At 35.4% G+C, this 20,575-nt stretch overlaps 1 long non-coding RNA gene across 2 annotated transcripts; it reads left to right on the top strand.

The window, feature by feature from the left end:
- The first annotated feature begins 1,473 nt into the window (after positions 1 to 1,473).
- Positions 1,474 to 19,007, top strand: LOC147915809 (uncharacterized). Of its 2 annotated transcripts, none has more exons than XR_015553736.1 (3): positions 1,474 to 1,569; positions 2,372 to 2,417; positions 18,134 to 19,007. It is a non-coding gene; the product is annotated as an uncharacterized LOC147915809 (long non-coding RNA). The 2 variants fall into 2 exon arrangements; XR_015553737.1 differs by having other exon boundaries at positions 17,979 to 19,007.
- Positions 19,008 to 20,575: the final 1,568 nt, after the last annotated feature.

Here is a 20,575-nt window from a genome sequence, read left to right as displayed (position 1 = left end):
TTACCTCAAATTTGGTTTTGTGTTTTATTTGTTTATGTTTAATGGACTTATTGAACAAAACAATCCTATTTAGGAAAATAAGAAAACATATACTATGGGTCTGCTTATTTTTGCAAAAACAAAGAAAGAATAAATCAGAAACTAATGTGATTGGGTATGTACAAGGAGCAAATGTAGATTAGACCAAAATGTTCACTTTTCTGAATTTGCTAACTGCACTGTGGTTATGTAAGAGAATATCCTCATTTTTAGGAAACACGTACTGTGATATTAACAAGTAAAGGAGCATGACATATGCAGCCTACTCTGAAATGGCTCAGATAAAAAAATTATCATAGTGTGTGTATATCTATGTGTGTGTGAGAGACAGAGAGAGAGAGAAAGAACAATAAAGCAAATTTTGCAAGGTGTTAAAAATTGGTCAATCTAGTCAGAGTCATTTTTATTTCTTGACAGAATATCTATAACTTCTTGCTTCTGAGGACCAACTAGAAGATTTTCCCTCAGTCCTAATATCTACTTCTCATCACTGATGGACTTGAAACCCTGGTAATTTGCTAATAATTCTTTAGCAGGAAAGATTGGCAATGTTTATCTACTTCTCATCACTGATGGACTTGAAACCCTGGTAATTTGCTAATAATTCTTTAGCAGGAAAGATTGGCAATGTTTGAATGAAGTTCTTCATCCTTTGAACAGGGGTTTGCGGCATATGTTTAGCAAGTGGGTATTTTTTTGCACATTTTCTCTTTGGTAGATGTGTTGCAGATAGTTCATTCTTACTGTAATCCATTTTCAGGTTTATTGCCTGGTCTCTCACGTATTCTTGTAAAATGAACATTTCTGGGCTTAAATTTCCCCATCTACAGAAAAAGAACAGTTAGGTAATCACTGGATTACATCTCTAAGGTCCTTTCTCCCAAAAAATCCCTTCCATATTTTACTTTCTCAATTTTCTTTTTAATGCAGAAGAAATTTAATTTTCTCACCCACAGCATTTCTGTTTCACTGGGGAGAAAAAAGTGACACATTCATTCATGGTTGAGGTAAAGCAAGGTCTGTTGTCATGCTTGTTCCTTTCTACATAATTTTAATTTCTTAATTGAGCCTAAAATTAAAAGAAGCTTATTATAACTGGGACTCTAAAAATACTAACTCATGCCTAAGATTGCTTGCGTTCTTATAAGTAAAAGAAAATTGTTGAAATAATTGATTTGTTGCCAGTCGAATGCCTTCAATTTTTATTGTTTCTCAGCACTGGTTTGTATAGCCATTGTTACACAGCTTTGCCGCAGTGCTAATTTGGCATCTACTAAAAATGTTCAGTACCATGAAAGAATGATCTGAAGGACAAAAGCTTTATAGTTGGTTACAGTCTTTCCAGTGGTAATCAATGTTTACTTGTTTTGTAAATCATTGGCTAAATAATTCAAAAGGCAAATGTATTTCCTCTTTCTTTTCTTTCCCTAGGAGAATCTGAAAGGAACTGAATGCAAATGCAGCTGAGAAGCCCCACGTGAAGTCGGCCCATGACCTGTGACCCACACTGGGTCTAGTTGGAATTCACAGGTTAGATGGCAAAAAATTCACAGACCCCTATTCCAATAACTGCAACACTGCTGGGAAAATCCATAGGTCAGGGTTTGATTCCTCTTTTCACAAGTACCTCTTACAGATACCCTATGACATAACAGACAGCCTACTTTAGAAAAAAATTTAATATGTATAATTTAATGAGAGCAAGAAGGAGGACCAGGTACACTCCTTAAGAGCAAAACTATCCATGCCAGCTTCAAGGACGCTATCAAGAAGAAGCTGACAGGGATCGCTACATCCTCCTGGAGAAACTGGGGGGCAGTGTTGTTGTCTCCCTGGAGGACAAGCCTTTATGACCCCCACTCCAGCCACCTGCTTGGAGCAACAGGTGGCCCCTGACCTGCCCATGGGGTTGCAGGCTGCTCCCTTCCTGCTGGATCAGAGGAGTTGGGATGATCCCAGCAGTGGGAGGGCAAGCTCCTTACCTCAGTTGCCAAACAGCCCTCCTCCCCCTGGAGCTTCCGCTTCCTTCCATCCTTGATGGTTCTGGCCTTCACACACCACTTTTAAGTTTCTGATTCCTCTTGGGTTGAAGCAAACCAAGTGCCCCAAGGTACCCCAGTTTGAGAGGATGGTGCTGTATTTTATAAAGTACAAAACTATATTGATATTTTTAAATAAAATCAATGTTATATATTAGGCTTAAGTAGAACAGCCTCTACATTAAGGGTGGAAATCATTTTTTTGAAGTCAGTTAAAACTCACCAATTAAAAAATGGCTTTAATGCATTCATTCACTAAACATGTATTAAGTACTGTACTTATTATATACCAGGTTCTGTGGTCTTCAGCACAGCTCGCTGCTTTCGGAAAACTTACAGGTAAAAAATTTAAATAAAATTTTACACTTTAAGTATGAATTTTTTAAAAATAAAAAGAAATATTAATCTGTGGTGGTTGAAGTTTTTGTAATGTGTCTATATTGTGAAACAGAGATATGTATAAATTATGAAAATGACAAGATTATAATTTAAAAAAATTTTTTTACAAATAACAAGTGATATTATTCTTGGAAACTCTTTGAGAATAACCTCAAAAAATGTATTGATAATGCTGCTTTCTTCTAAACCATGTTCTTAGTGTTTCCATATATATTATAATTTACTTTGTCACTCTACAAAAGCTTCCATGTTAAAAATCAACAGATGTTTCCAAGAATCTACAGGATCAATACGTTAGAATACTCCTCTTTTGCAGAAAATATTTTTATTTCCTACTGTGACGTCTAGCCAACTTCAAGCTTTTAGGATTCAGACATGTAGCTGGTGTTGACAACACTGTTAATCTTCCTACACAGACATTCAGGGGAAAATTAATAAGGCAGAGTAGGGAAAAGCTGGCGTCATTAAAAAAAATGACATACTCAAACAATATTGTCATTGTCTAAATGCCAAGGTCTTCTTGGAACCGTAAAAGTTTTCATGATATCAAGCCTTACTGTTTGTTAACCAATATGCAGTTCTTACTTTCTAAAATATTCTCTATGTCTTTCTTTCCAAGAAATGTTATCTTCAAAGGAGAAGATAACATTATTTTAAAACTATTGCTTAATGAAATCATTTTGCTACTATTGATTTTTAAATAAGGTATAAAATTATATTAATACTTTTATATAAAATCAATGTTATGTATTAAGTTTAAGTAGAACAGCCTCTACATTAAGGTTGGAAATTATTTTTCTTTTAAATCAATTAAAACTCACCCATTGAAAAATAGCTTTAGAGGGGCCGGCCCCGTGGCTTAGCGGTTAAGTGCCCGCGCTCTGCTACTGGCAGCCCTGGTTCCGATCCTAGGCACGCATCAGCACACCGCTTGTCTGGCCATGCTGAGGCGGCATCCCACATACAGCAACTAGAAGGATGTGCAACTATGGCACACAACTACCTACCGGGGCTTTGGGGAGAAAAAGGGGAAAAAGGGAGGAGGATTGGCAATAGATGTTAGCTCAGGGCTGGTCTTTCTCAGCAAAAAGAGGAGGATTGGCATAGATGTTAACTGAGGGCTGATCTTCCTCATGAAAAAAAAATAGCTTTAGGGAGGCCACTCTCATTAATTAAAAAAAAAAAAGAGGGGGGGCCAGCCCAGTGGCTCAAGCAGTTAAGTGCGCACACTCCACTGCCGCGGCCTGGGGTTCGCTGGTTCGGATCCCAGGTGTGCACTGAAGCACCGCCTGGCAAGCTATCCTGTGGCAGTGTCCCATATAAAGTGGAGGAAGATGGGCACGGATGTTAGCCCAGGGCCAGTTTTCCTCATCAAAAAAAGAGGAGCATTGGCAGATGTTAGCACGGGGCTGATCTTCCTCACGAAAAAAAAAAAAAGGCTATAACAGCCATAAAATGGCAAATAAGCCAATTAAAAATCAAGCAACGAATCTGAATAGGCATTTCTCCAAAGAAGATGTACAAATGGTCAATAAACACGTGCAAAGATGTTCACCTCATTAGCCATCAGGGAAATACAAATAAAAACCAGGAGATACCACTCCCCCGCCCACACTAGGATGCTGTAACCCGAAAGACACTGTATCAAGGATTGGCAAGGTTGTGGAGAAATTGGAACTCTCATATATCTTTGTGGGAATGTAAAATGGTGCAGCCACTTTGGAAAACAGTCTAGTAGTTCTTCAGAAGGTTAGGTGTTGAGTTAACCTATGACCAGCAATTCAACTCCTAAGTATATACCCATAAGAAATGAAAATATACGTCGACACAAGAAATTGTACAGGAATTTTCGTAGTAGCTTTATTCATAGTAGTCAAAAAGTGGTAATAACTCAGATGTCTATCAATTGATAAATGGATAAATAAATAAATTGTGGCAAATAGATATATTGTGGTATATCCACACAATGGATTATTATTCAGCAATAAAAAGAAGTGAAGCATCTATACATGCTACAATATGGATAACTTTGAAAACATCATGCCAAATGAAAGAAGCCAGTCACAAAAGTTATGTATGATTCTATTTATATGAAAGTTCCAGACAAGGCAAGTCTATATAGACAGAAAGTTAGTGATCGCCTACGTCTAGAGCTGGGAGTGGGAGGAAATGGTGAGTGATTGCTAATGTGTATGTGCTTTCATTTTGGAGTGATTAAAAAGTTATAAAAATTATTGTAGTTATGGTTATACAATTATGTGAACATACCAAAATCCATTAAATTGTACGCTTTAAATAGGTGAATTATACGGTATGTGAATTATATCTCAAACCTATTAAAAAATATCTGAATTGTAGAAAACATTCAAAAATTTCAATTCCATTCTTGTCTAGTACGTGTATTATCTCAAAAAATAGTTGGAAAAAAGTTACTAAGTAGACGAGACTATTGGAGTTGCCTTAAAATGTACAAGATTCACTTATAATTAATAAATTGAATAAAAAACTATTCTGTTGAAAACCTAAAAATAAAGTAATTTTATCCTTAAATAACTTAAATGTTTTCTAAGATGAGTGTACATGATTAATTTATCTGCATTTTCTTCTCAGAATCATTAAATAATTATTAATTTAACTAAGCCAAATTTAGCACAACTTTTCATGTAATGTAGTCTGTATTACTGGAGGTCTATGGGAATAAATTTTTAAAATTTTTATCTAAATATTAAATTATTAGCATACTTATTCTCTAATATTAGTATTAAAGCATTGCAATTAAAATACTATTACCAAAAATATTAGAATACTCTCATATTCCTGGATAAAATTCTAAATATATATAATAGTAATGATATATGTTAAAAATATGTTAATAAAAATAAGTAGTATGAATGAGAGAAGTTAATATTTTTAAATACTTGATTGAAATACTTTGGTTGTGCCTCATAAATAAGAATGTCTACCGACGTAGCTTCATTAAAATTTTGCTATAAAGAAAATGGAAGGGGGCTGGCCCAGTGGCATAGTGGTTAAGTTCATGTACTCCGCTTTGGCAGCCCAGGGTTAGCGAGTTTGGATCCTGGGCACAGACCTACACACAGCCCATCAAGCCATGCTGTGGCGGCGTCCCCATATACAAAATAGAAGATTGGCACAGATATTAGCTCAGGGACAATCTTCCTCACCAAAAAAAAGAAGAAAATGGAAGGAAAATTAATTCCATTCCAAAAATTATTTTAGAAATAGAGAAGCATCCTAGCCAGATGTGATGTTGAAAGCATGTTTGTCTATTTGCAGCTCTGCATTGAATAACATTTTGGATCGAAAATGGTCACTTCCAAGCCAGGTCATGACAGCCATTCAGTACGGCCGCATAACTGTTTGAAAGAGTAAGCAGGGGAATTTGCAAAGAGCAAGTACAATAGACAAAACAAAAATTAGAAGCACACTGGTAACTTAACAAAAGAAACTAAAACTAACTAAACTAAATTGGGCATTGAATCTCAGGGGAAAAAATTCTGAAATTTTCACACACAAAAAAATGGGCCATGAGGGATTTACTTCATTGAAAGTTTGCTTCATCCAGGATCACAAATCACTTACAAACACTTAAGTCACGGATGGTTTCCATGGTGACACAAAAGGCCCAAAATGGAAACAATTTTTATGGGTTCTTAATTCACATAATGGCCAAAACTGTCTAGAATAGTAGTTACAGCCCAGGATTTAATGGCCGCAAGCAATTCCATAGAAAGGTAATTGTATTAACAATAAAGAAATGATAAATCACAATATTCTAAAGCAATAGACCACAACGGCTGAAACATTCATGAGTCGCTATACAAAATAACACTTCCGGATTTCTTAAGGTATAGACTGTATTGATAAAATTGTTGATTCTGCTTCAAATTTAATATGACCTGCTGTGGTTGAGCAAAACCAACATAAACTGTTGCTATGGTATTTATATATTCAGTGCACATTCCCTACAAAATAGTTCATAGAACTAAATTTATACGAAGACATTTTTATTCAAATGTTTTGCTATACACTCAGGGAATAAAAGGTATTATTACAGGGCACTTATGAAGTGCTATTCGACTCCAGTCTCTCCTAACCTGCATTAAATAATCACCACTGCTCTTGAGACTTCCCTGATCTTTCATTTAGTGGAAAGAAAATTGCTGGGCTATTTTGTGCCACCAACATAGCCCTTCCGAGATAGGAGAATTGCTACAATTATTTTGCTTCATCTTTGGATTTCTCTAGCCTGCATACCCTTTCTATATTGGAAAGAAAAGGCGAGATGTAAAGGACAGATTATTTGAGTTGACATAGTATACAATTGTCTTTATTCCCCATCTCACCTCTAATACCTCTGCATAAATTAAGAGAACTAAAATGCTTTTTATATTTCTTTATAGGAGCCCCAGTATACTAGTTATGAGCAGACAGGATCTAGTAGTTTATTTTCAGTCTTTCTTGCATTAGTCACAGAGTGAATTAAACCCAAGGACTAGAATTATGAAATAGCTTACCTTTTCCCCTGTCATTATTGTATGGTGCTAAATATAATCAGGATTCTCTTTATCCCTAGTTATTTTATTAAGTAAAAGGACAGTGAGTTCAGTCTTATTATTACTTAGTACATATTAGATGTTAGGTTTCATAATATAAAAGCTGATCGATTATGTAAAACATTTTTAAAAGAATTTGTTGAAAGCAGGCACATTCTTTTAATCTGTTTTGTGATAAATTTCTTCATCCAAAAGATATTTACTTGATTTTTTAAGCTAGAGACTATTACACTATCCATTGCTTTCACAGACAAAAAAAAAATCTAGTGGTAGCAAAAGAAGTAGACTTTCATAGCAGTAAGGCTGCGTTGTTAGAAATAAGAATCAAAAAAGAAGTAAAAAAAATCTCCTGAAAGGAAGAGGATGAAAAACAAAACCACTGGAGATGGGAAGAAAGGTTCTAATGGTGAGAAATTGGGTTGAAATGTATAAAACTCTGATTCAGGAAATAATTTAATTCCGACATTTTATTAATATTTAATAATTACAAGCATTTACTTTTTATCACACTTTTTAGGGCTTTCCATTTATAATTGCATTCAATCCTCACAGCCCATACTGAGTGACGTATGTATGTACTCTGAAAGCCCATCACCACAATAAAAATAATGTATATACCATATTCATTACCCCCAACTAGTCATTCCTTTCTCCCTTTGCCCTGCTCAGATAGCTATTGATCTGTTTTATGCTAGTATAGATTAGTAGGCATTTTCTAGAGTTACATATAAATGAAATCATAACGTGTGTGCTCCTTTTCTATCCAACTTCTTTCCCTCAGCATAGTTATTTTGAAATTCATCCATTTTGATGCATGTATGAATAGTTCCTTACTTTTTATTGCTTAGTAGTGTTCCATTGATGGATATTCCACCACTTTTTTATCCATTCACATGTTGATGGACATTTGGATTGTTTCCACTTTCTGGTTATTACTAATCAAGCTTCTATGAACATTTGTGTACAAGTCTTTGGGTAATTCTCTTGGGTAAATGCCTAACAATGGAATGGCTGGATAATATGATACTTGTACATTTAACTTTTAAAGATACTGCCAAACTGTTTTCCAAAGTGGTTGTATCATTTTACATGCCTGCCATCAGTGTATGGGTGTGCCAATTCCTTTATATCCTTGCCCACATTTGGTATATGCAGTCTTTTAAATGTTAGTCCTTTTTGCACAGCTTGTAGTGACATCTCATTGTGGTTTTAATTTTCATTTGCCTCATAATTAATAACATAATTGCTTCTTATATGCTCATCTGCCATTTGTAAATCTTCTTTTGTCAGATGTCATCAGATCTTTTGCCTATTTATGTGGGTTGGTTCTTTTTTTTAATATTGAGTTTTGATAGTTCTTTATATATTCTGGATACAAGTCCTTGAATTTTCTGCTCGTATATGGCTTGTCTTTTCATTTCCATAAGAGTATCTTTTGAGGAGCAGATTTTTAAAATTTTGATGAAGCCCAATTTATCAGTTTACTCCTTTGCGGATTACGCTTTTGGTAATGTATCTAAGATACCTTCGCCTAACACAAGGTCACAAAGATTTTACCCTGTGTTTACATCTAGAATTATTACCATTTTAGGTTTGATATTTAGGTCTATAATCCATTTTAAGTTAATTTTTTAGTGGTAGGATATAGTATGGATCAAATTATTTTGTTTTTTGTTTTTGTTTTCACATATGGATGTTCAATTTGTTACCACCACCAGTTGTTGAAAATCATGGAATTATCCTTTCACCTCTGTCAAAAATCCATTGTCCATAGACGTGCGGGTCTATTCATGGACCCTCTATTCTTTTCATTAATCTATTTCTCTGTCTTAATGGCTATACCACACTACTTGATTGCTGTAGCTTTATTAAAGGTCTTTAAACAAATTAGTATTTGTCCTTCAAATTTGTTCTTTTTCAACGTTGTTTTGGCTATTACAGATCTTTTGTACTCATACGAATTTTAGAATCAGCTTGCCAATTTTTACAAATACAGCTACTGGGATTTTGGTTGGGATTGCATTTAATCTAGTCATGATTTTGAGGAGAATTAACATCTAATCAATATTAAATCTTCTGACACATGAACAAGGTATCGGGATATATTTTGCCATTTATTTAGATCTTTAAGTTCTCTCAGCAATGTTTTGCAGTTTTTGGTAAATGAGTTTTTCACGTCTTTTGTCAGATTTATCCCTAAGTATTTTATATGTTCTGATGCTATTGTAAACTGTACTTTTTATATAAATATCTAATTATTTGTTGCTAGTATAGAAAAATAATTAATTTTTATTGATTATTTTCAGCAATCTTGCTGAACTGATTAGTATTAGTAACTTTTTTGTAGATTCCATTGGATTTTCTACATAGATAATCATATCATCTGCTAATAAAGACAGTTTTACTTCTTTTTTAATTTAAATACTTGTATTTCTTTTTCTTACCTGATGCACTTGCCAGAACTACTCATATAATGTTGAATAGAATTGGTAAAAGCAACATCCTTTTTCTGTTCCTGATCTTAGGGAAAAAGACTTTATGAGTATGAGGAAGTTCCCTTCTTTGCCTAGTTTGCTGATAGTTTTTATCAGGAATGGATGATCAATTTTGTAAAATTCATGCACTTATTGAGATGATCATACGGCTTTTCTTTTGTAGTTTTTAATATGGTTAATTGCATTGACTGATTTTCAAATATTAAGTAGACCCTGTATTCCTGCAATAAATCCAACTTCAACATTATATATTATTCTCTCTATATATTGTTGAATTTGATTTGCTAAAATTTTTAGAAATGTTCTATGTTAGTAAGAGGTATTGTTTTGTAACTTTCTTTCATCGTAATATCTTTTTCTTGTAATTGTTTTAGGGCGATGATTTGCCTCAAAGAAGGAATTGTGAAGTATTACCTCCTCTTCAATTTTATGGAAGAAGAGGAAGTTTGTGTAGAATGACATTTTTCCTTAAGTGTTGATAGAATTCATCATTGAAACCATTTGGGCTTGGAGTTTGCTTTATCGGGAAAAAAAATTGCTACAAATTCTATTATTTGAATGAATATAGGGCTATTTAGTTTATTTCTTCTTGAGCGAACTTTAGTAGTTTGTGTCTTTCAAAGAATTCATCAATTTCATCTTAGTTGTCAAATTTGTAAGCATAAAGTTTTTCATAATATCTCCTTTTTGTTTTTTCAATAGCTATAGGATCTAGAGTGAAGTCAGCTATCTCGTTTTTGAGACTGATAATTTGTCTTCTCTCTTTTTTGCTTATTCAACGTTGTAAGAATTTCATTAATTTTATTGATCTCAAAAAGACAACTTTTGGGGGCCTGCCTGGTGATGTAGTGTTTGGGTTCACAAGCTCCACTTCGGTGGCCCAGGGTTCATGGGTTCACATCCCAGGTGCAGACCTATGCACTGCTTGTCAAGCTATGCTGTGGCAGCATCCCACATATAAAGTAGAGGAGGATAGGCACAGATGTTAGCCCAGGGCCAATCTTCCTCAGCAAAAAGAGGAAAATTGGCAACAGATGTTAGCTCAAGGCTAATCTTCCTTACACACAAATAAAGCTTTTGGTTTTATTGATTTTCCCTATTTTATTGTTTTCCATTTCATTGATATCCACTTTATTATTCCTCTTTATTATTATTTGTTTATTATTCCACTTTATTATTGCTCTTCTTTAGCTTACTTTGGGCTTAATTTGGTCTTCTTTTTCTAATTCCTTAAGGTGAAAACTGAGGTCATTGATTTATGTTTTTCTTCTTTTCTAATGCAGGTGTTTACTGTAATAAATTTCCCCTAACTACAGCTTTAATGGCATCACACAAAATTCAATATTTTTATTTTTTCATTTTAATTCAGTTCAAAATACTTTCTAATTTCCATTTTAATTTCTTTTTTGACACATGGTTTATTTACAAATATGTTATTTGGTTTTTCAACATTTAGGGATTTTTCAGATATCTTTCTGTTCTTGATTTCTAATTTAATTCTATTGTGATTAGAGAAATACTTTGCTAACTTGAATCATTTAAAATATATTGAGACTTGTTTTATTGCTGAAAATATGATTTCTCTTGATAAACATTTTATGTGTAATTGAAAAGGATGAACATTTTATTGTTGAGCAGAGTATTCTATAAATGTCAAATAGATCAAGTTGGTTAATAGTGTTAAGTCTGCTATATCCTTGTTGATTTTTTCTCTACTTGTTCTATCATTTATTGAAAGAGGAGTATTGATATTTCTCACTATCACTGAGGCTATTTCCTTTTTCTTTGCAGTTGTATCAGTTTGGCTTCATGTATTTTGAAGCTCTGTTACTAGGGACATAAACATTTAGAATTCTTATATCTTTTCGTGAACTGACCACTATCTGTAGGATAAAAGATTTCATCAAATTTGGAAAAATTTTGGTCATCATTGCTTCAAATATTTTTTCTGCCTTTCCACTTCTCTCTGTCAGGAACTTGAATTACAAGTACACGAGACTGCTCGAAATTTTCCTACAACTCACCGCTGCTTTTCGTTTTGAAATTCTTTTTCTCTCTGCATTTTATTTTGGATAGTTTCTGTTACTATGTCTTCAAATTCACTGACTTTTCTTCTGCAACGTCTACTCTATTGTTAATTCCATTCAATATATTTTTCATGTCATACATTGTACTTTTCTATTCTAAAAATTTGAATTAGGCCTTTATATCTCGCTGAACACATTGAACATATGGGATACAGTTATAACTGTTTTAACGTCCTTCTGTGCTAATTGTAACATCTGTGACAGTTCTGGGTCAATTTTGATTTTCTGATTATCTTCTTCCTTATGCATCATGTTTTCCTACTTCTTTACGTGCTTGGTAATCTTCAATTTAATGACAAATGATGAATTTTCCCTTGTTTTGTGCTTTATTCTGGGATGCAGTTAAGGTACTTGGAAATAATTTAAGCTTTTTGGATCTTGCACTTCTGATTTTTTAGGCAGATTTACAGAGGTGCTCAGTCTATGGCTAATAATTTCCTAGTACTCGGGCAGGACCTTTCTTGAATTATGAGTTTTTCCAGTCTGGCTAGTAGAAATGGGAACTATTCCCAGACCCGTGTGATTGCCAGGCACTGTTCCCTCTAATCCTTTCGGTTGGTTGTTTCCTCAGCCTTGGATAGTTTTTTCTTCGCATGCATGCACTGATCAGAGCTCTGTTGAATGCTCACAGGGGATATTCAGATCTCCAGGGATCTAACTGTGCAATTCTCTTGCCTCCAGTACTCTATCCTGAGAACTCTAGCTTCCTTGGTCTCCCCAGACCAACCCTCAGATCCAGCTCCTCAATTCAAGGTGTCCAGTTGGTTCTGCCTAGGTTCCCCCGTCCCGTGCTGCAACCTGGGGGCAGTAAACTGGGAAAATGATAGGACTCATTTTATTTGTTTCTTTCGAGGATCACTATGCTTCCATGCCTGATGCCTGTGTCTTGACAGTTTTTATATACTGTCTAGTTTTTTTGTTTTTGTGTTTCTTTCTTAGTTTTATCAAAGAGAAGCATATTTTCAGTCCCTGTTACTATATCTTATGCAGAAGAAAAAGTTCTCCCCACCTTTTAAAAAACAACTAAAAGAACAAAGGAAAAATCAAAAGACAGTTAAAGAGAGAACAGGAAAGGGCTGAAAAAATGTACTCTTCCTAGCTTGTTTTGATGTGCAATAGCTGATGGATTAGCTTTCTTTTGCTGCTGTTACAAATTGCCACAAACTCAGTGGTTTAAAACAACACAAATTTATTATTTATTGTTATGTAGGTCAGAAGTCTGACACAGGTCCAACAGGCTAAAATCAAGATATCGGCAGGGCTGTGTTTCTTTCTGGAGACTTTAGGAGAGAATTTATTATCTTGCCTTTTCCAGTTTCTAAAGACCACCCACATTCCTTCGTTCATGGCTTCCTTGTTCCATCTTCAAAGCCAGCAACTTCGCATCTTCTGACCGTTCATCTGCAGTCACATCTCCCTCTGACAACAGCATAGAAAGATTCTCTGCTTTTAAGGACTCCTATGATTAGATTGTATCCACCTAGATAATCCAGTATACTGTCAACTACCTCCAGATCCTTAAATTGATCACATCTGCAAAGTCCCTTTTGCCATGTGAGGTAAAATATTCACAGGATCTAAAGATTAAGATATGAATATCTTTAGAGGATCATTATTCTGCCTACTGAAGCTGAGATTTAATGTCTTAGATTTTACTATTCTATTCATTTTTAAGCAATGAGAATAACAGTCACAGAAATCCTTTTAAAATCATTCAGTCAAATATGAAGTTTTACGAAAAGAATTTCTTTTCCACCTAGTTGATGAAAAAAATTAATTGGAAATTTAAAAATTTATTAACTGCTTTCTCTGTGCAACTCACTAGTAAGCCCTCCTCTGTTGACCCATGATATTGTTTTTTTCCTCGGTTACCAAGACTAAAATAATGAAGTGTAGCATACAGTGAATTCTATATATTTCAGGGTCGAACCACGCTTCTTTGCATTTACTCTCAAGAGTCTTCTCTAATTTTTTTTGTTGTTAATATTGTTTCTCAAACCAATTTCATAAGTAATATCACTAACGTAACAATAGCCAATATTTATTAAGAATTTACTATAAGCCAAGCCCTTGGTTTAATATGAATAACTCCTTTGACATATGAAGTAACTGCTATCATTATCCTTATCACTATATGAATAAAGAAATTAATCATAGAGAAGGTAGTTTTCCCAATGTTTTAGAAGTGGTAAAAGTGGAGGTAGGATCAAAGCCAGGGCAGTCTGACTCCAGATTCTGCAATCCTATTTTCACTGCATCTTGAATTCCTGGAAGGCAGGGACTATGCCTTAATATCTGGTTTACTCCTTCAAAGCATCTGATATTATGCTAGCAGTTAAACTTATAACACTTGTTTAATCAATTAATACTTATTTCTTTCATGTCTTTAACTATTAAGCCATTTAGACAGATTAGAGTCTCCCAAAGATGCCTCTGGATTTGGTTGGGAGGAGGTAAATATGGAAGAAGTGGCAGGGAACATAACAAAACTGCCGTTAAATATTGGTATAATAGAAAAATAATGTCATATAGTTGCTACAAAAGCTAGTCAGCCACACTGGGAAGCCTTGTTATAGCTAAAAGAGATTTGCTGTTATTTGCCTTCATAAACACACATATATGTATCCCTGAATCTGGAATACTAGACATGATTTCTATCTTCTAATCTTGAAATAGTTAAACTTGAAATTGTTTTCACGAAAATTGTACAAAGCAGAGAGTCTTGCAAATTTCACAAATTGTTGACATTAGGGGCAGTTGTTGTGAACAGCTTCTAAACAAAGAAGGAAATAAAGGACTCCCTCCCTAGTGGTCAATAGAAACATTTAACTCAAGGCCACAACCCTCGGGTTCCTCACAACTCTGTTTTCCTCAAATAGGAAAAAAGGAAATATCTAGCTAATTATCTGAGCTCGTTTCTATTCCTTGGATGTATTTTAGGTCCATCATTCAAGATAAAATGACTTGGAAGAAGTTGCCCACCTATATTAGTTTCCTAGGGCTGCCATAACCAATTATCACAAACTGGCTAGATGAAAACAACAGAAATTTGTTCTCTCACAGTTTTGGAGGCTAAAAGTCCAAAATCAAGGTATCAGCAAGGTTGGTTCCTTTTCAAGGCTCTGAAAAAGAATCTGTTTCATGCCTTTCTCTCAGCTTCTGGTGATAGCCGTCAATCCTTGGTGGTCCTTGGCTTGTAGATACATCACTCCAATCTCTGCTTCCATCTTCACAAGGCCTTTTCTTGGGAATTGCCTTCTATGTACAAATTTTCCTTTCCTTATAAGGACACCAGTCATATTGGATTAAGGTCCAACATAATGACCTCATCTGAACTTGAAAAAATCTACAAAGACTCTATTTCCAAATAGGGTCAAATTCACAGCTACTGGCCATTAGGATTTCAATATGTCTTTTGGGGGACACAATTCAACCAATAATACTACTATATGTGTTGAAGAATTTAAAAGTTATGTTAAGAATCTGGATACTTTATAGAATTCAGTGATTTGGTTTTACTTTGAAGACCATCACCTCAGACATCAAAGCCCTGAGAGAAATCAAGGAAAATGTTCAGATCATACATTGGCCGTTAAAATATGAAATTATAATGCTTCTTTCCTCAATACCACTTACGTATTATTCATCAACCATGTGAAGCTTGTATTCCTTTTTTCTCTTGTATTATCTGGTTAATCCCAGATTCCCCTATATCTGATTCAACAGTCACTTAATCAGCAGCTATTTAATGGCCTCCTATGTGCTCAACACCATACAAAGAACTGTGAGGCTAATGAAAATGCAATAAATGTGATATTAGAAGAAATCAACCAATCCAATCTTCTCCTTGTACTCAGAGGAGGAAACTAAGACCCAGAGAGGTTAGTTGTTTCTTAAAGTTAACCCTCTAGTTATTTACAGAGCCAGATATCCCCAGGTATCAATTATACCTAAACTACTCTTATTTTCCATTCACTGCTATAGCGTGATGCCTATGAAACTCACAAAAATATATATGGGGTAGCATCGTTTCAGTTTTTGCTCTCCTTTGCTCTCCAACCCTGATTGCAGCCAATGTGGGAGAGAAGGCTCCCAATTTTGTCTCCAGGAAAGGAATTCTCCCCTCTGCATTTTACTCTGAGGACCTAGAAGTATATTATAATATGTCAATATGGCAAACGTTTGGCATTATCACTCTTTACCCTAATAAATAAGCTTATAGAAAAAGCCAAGATCTCTTTCCGGTTCTCTGCGGCTGCTTAACCATCTCAAGGTCGGCTTTCTTCACGCAACTCTCCTAGTTCCCCGTATTTCAATTTTCTCGTAAAAGCACTGAAGGGTTTGCTTGGGCAGCTGCTAATGTCCAGCTCTGAATAGAAAAAAGATAGTTACACATAGAACAATCACATTCTTAATCAAATAATGATTTATGACCTTGAAAGTGGGCAATAAAAATTCAGATTGACTTTTCTGTAAGTTAAGCCTTCTTCACTGCAATTCACTCGTCCTTTCTCCCATTTTCATTTTCTGGACAATCAGAAATCTCAGGCACTATTGTGGCCTTGTACTTGCAGGAATAAATTTTAAAAGGAAGCATGATTAATTTTGCCTCAATCCCTTTTTTTAAAGTCAAATAGGAAATATTTCACAGTATGCAAGTATCTTTGCAGCACTAAGTACGTTCATTTATTAAGCTACCTATTCCCAGTCAAAGAAAAGGGAAACATTGAGAAACTACACAGGAGAAGGGAAAATTTAGTCAAAATTAAAGATAAAGCAATCTAGTTACAACATATTTTAACTTAGTTACTAAGCCACATATTACTTAAGGATATTGCTAAACATAATATTGATAAGAATTAGACTAATAAATTTGAACAATATAATCAATCTACATAAAGTAGTTTGTAGCTCATAACTCATAGCGTTAATAGAGAAGCATAATAAGTTTTTTTCTGGAAATAGCCAGATAATTTTATTTTCAATCTACATCAATTCCACCAAAAATAACTTTGCAGAGACAGAATATAGCATAATATTCAAATCAAGAGCTCTAAAGTTAGGCTTCCAGGATTCAAGCCAGACACTGCAATTTACTTGCTATGTTAATTAGCCTTTATAGGGTTTCCTCAGTTTTCTTACATAGTATTATCATACATACCTTCCTCACAAGTATGTTTGTGCAGATATAATGGGATAATGAATGTAAAGTACTTGTTGTAGTAAGTGCTCCACAGGTTATCTACTGTTATCTGCCTGAAAAAACCATGTTAAATAAGGTATTTGGAGCATAAAATAATGGAAAGAGAATGCAACAAAGTGCTAACAGTGGTTAATATCAGAGTCATGCAACTATGACTGATTATTTTTCTTTTTTCCATTTCCAAAAATTTTTTAATGCATTTATATTGTATTTAAAACAGAATATAGTTTTATGAAAGTCATTAAGGCAAATATATTACAATAGAAAACTTTAAGTTATTCTTAATATTTTCTGTATGGAAACTTCCAGTCTCTAGAAACCAGCATCTTCTCCCCAACATATCCACTTCTCACCTCAAGATGAGGCTTATCAAAGTCTAAACCCCAAAGAACTCATTGCATGGCACTGATTCAACCAGCTCTTTATAACTAAGAGTCCTGTTTTAAAATATCCCTGGAATTAGAAACTCATGTTCTGCAGAACAGAAGAAAAATAGAGCTGATTCATTTGTATAAGATGTGGAATGGTGTTATTATATCAAAGTGCTGGATTTGCATTAAACATTTCCTTGTAATATATTCTCCAAATGTGATTCTACTAAAATTAACTGGTATTGATTGAATACTGCATTAAGGAATTGGGAAAAATAAATATTCATTTAATTCTGGGGATGACTTTTTCAACATGAAGATTATTCAAGTCAAGTGCAATACCTTGAAATCTAACTATAAGAATGCAATGATTTTAGGTGGGGGTAAAGGGGAAAATCTATTTGTTTATTTAACAATAAGAAATTCAGAAACAATTTAAGGCAGCTTACATAAATACATTTAGTACAAAAACTATGTCCACGTAAGAGAAACTTCTTTGGAAATTTACAATTAGTAGATTTATGAGTAACTCACTTTAGAAATATGCAAAAGCCATACATAATTACCATGTTAAAGCTAGTCATTTGATTTCTCATCCTATATAAATTTTGAAACAATATTTTGTAAAAATGGAGGAAAAAGTTCTGCATAAAGATAAGTGAGAGGCTTTTCATAAAATTTCCTAATAAGGTTACAAAAAATGAGAGTTTGGCCATGGCCAGTGAAATTTAATCTGAGTCAATTTCCTTTTTTTTTTTTTCCTGGCAGCATTTCTAAGAAAGTGGCTCACTTGCTCCTCTAGAATTTAAAAGTGTAAAATACCAGAATATTGTTGCATAACCTTCTCTGGAGTTACATGATCAGAGAAGATGCAGAGGATACTAGCAAACACATAATGTGACCCCTAACAACATTTTCTATAGGCGAAATGAGGTAAAAATAAGCATCAAGAGAGTGACGTCAGCATCATGGCGGACTGAGCTTTCCCGTGAACTCTTCCCCCGACAAGATACAACAAAAGCAACAGTCACAGACCAACAATGGAATCCCAGACAGTGAAAAGCTAGAGCGGAGGGATCCACACTGCTGCACATCTGAGAGCTGAACGTGCTGGGCCCCCGGAGGAAGTGGAGAGAGGTAAGGAGAACTCCTCTCCCTCCCCATCAGATCAGCGATCCCGGTCCACGCGGCTCCCAGAGAGGGGGGAGGGGCGGCCCTCGGCAGGGAAACCGTGGCTCTTCGGACTCTCTCAGCCAGTGGGAAACTCCCCCACAGAGGACTCAGAGGAGCCACAGGGCTACCATCAACATGTGAGCACCCCAGAGAGCGGATAAAGAGGGGCAAACGAGAAGCCTCCCACGTCAGGGACCCAGAGGGCAAAAGAGAGAGCTCCCCCCTCCCCGCAAACTGGACTCTGCAGCTCAACCGACCAGACCAGACCTAGCGATCCGCAGCAGACCAGACCAAGTGATCCACGACAGACCAGACCAAGCGATCCGCGGCAGACCTGATCAAACGACTGGACCCGTGGATCGCAGCGGGAAAAAAAAAAGCAAAAAAAACAAAACTGCGGATCGCAGCAGAAAAACCAGGGCAGAGCGCAGGGGGCTTAGACTACACAGCCCTTTACCACCAGACAGTGGCGGCAGGTGGAAATTGCAACCAGAGGTTTCCAGGGTGAGGAAAAACAAAACCAACACAGGAACCACAATGCAAAAATATATGATATCACCAGAACAGAAACAAAATGACAAGCACCCAGAAATCAACCCCGAAGACACAGAAATCCATAAACTAAATGACAGAGATTTCAAAATAGCTATCATAAAAACACTCAACGAAATACGAGACAACACAGACAAACAATTCAATGAGATTAGGAGTTTCTTCACAAAAGAGATTGAAATCATAAAGAAAAACCAATCAGTGCTGATGGAGATGAAGAACACAATGGAGGAGATAAAGGAGAATCTGGAATCTTTAAAGAACAGAGCTGACAATATGGAAGAAAGAATTAGTACTTTAGAGGATAGGAATACAGATATACTCCAGATGGAAGAGGAGAGAGAACTAAGACTAAAAAGAAATGAAGAAAGACTCTGAGAAATATCTGACTCTATTAGAAAATGTAACATAAGAATTATAGGTATTCCTGAGGGAGAGGAGAGGGAAAGAGGAACAGAGAGCCTATTCAAGGAAATAATAGCTGAGAATTTCCCAAATCTGGGGAAGGAGCAGGAAATGCCAGTAAGCAAAGCCAACAGGACACCTATATATATTAACAGACAAAGGCCTTCACCACGACACCTAGTGGTAAGGCTAGCCAGGGTCAATGACAAAGAAACAATATTAAGGGCAGCTAGACAAAAACAAAAAATAACGTACAAAGGAACTCCCATCAGGCTCTCAGCGGATTTCTCAACAGAAACTTTACAGGCTAGAAGAGACTGGAATGATATATTTAAAATACTGAAAGACAAAAACTTCCAGCCAAGAATACTCTATCCAGCAAAAATATCCTTCAAATATGATGGAGAAACAGTAACTCTCCCAGTTCATGGCCACGAGACCCCCACTACAAGAAATACTCAAGAAGGCCCTCAGGCCTGAAAAAAAGAAGAGAAAGGGAACACAAAGCTTGGAGCAAGGAGAAAAGTAGGTAGACAAACTCAGAAAAATAGTAGATCTTTAGCGGAATAGGTTAGCAACCACTTAAATACTAAATTCAAAGATCAAAGGAAGAAATTCACCAAAAATAAATTTAACCTCATCACTGTAAACACACAGCCACAACACAAGATAGAATAAGGTATAACAAGAACAACTTAGAAGGGGAAGAGGAAAGTGACTGAATTGACTTAGTATAAGGAAATAGGAGGCCATCAGATAATGGACTATCTCATACACAAGATTTTTTGCCCAAACCTCAAGGTAACCACTAAACAAATAATCAAAACAAAACCACATATGATAAACAAACAGAAAACTAGAAGAGTCATAAGACAGAACAACCAAACTGAATTGGCAGTCCAAAACAAATGGGACAAGAAACAAAGGAAATGCAAAGAACCAGAAAATAAGTGACAAAACAGCAACATTAAGCCCTCATATATCAATAATTACCCTAAATGTAAATGGATTGAACTCTCCAATCAAAAGATACAGAGTGGCAGGATGGATTAAAAAGCAAGACCCAACAATATGCTGCCTTCAGGAAACACATCTTAGCACTAAAGACAAGCACAGGCTCAGAGTGAAAGGATGGAAGACAATACTCCAAGCTAATGGCAAACAAAAGAAAGCAGGTGTTGCCATACTCATATCAGACAAAGTAGACTTCAAGATAAAACAGGTTAAGAGGGACA

Source organism: Ceratotherium simum, chromosome 12 (genome assembly GCF_057802395.1).
Source record: "Ceratotherium simum simum isolate JZ-2026a chromosome 12, ASM5780239v1, whole genome shotgun sequence".
In the NCBI taxonomy this organism is placed as follows: domain Eukaryota; kingdom Metazoa; phylum Chordata; class Mammalia; order Perissodactyla; family Rhinocerotidae; genus Ceratotherium; species Ceratotherium simum.
This window is presented reverse-complemented; position numbering and strand designations above follow the sequence as displayed.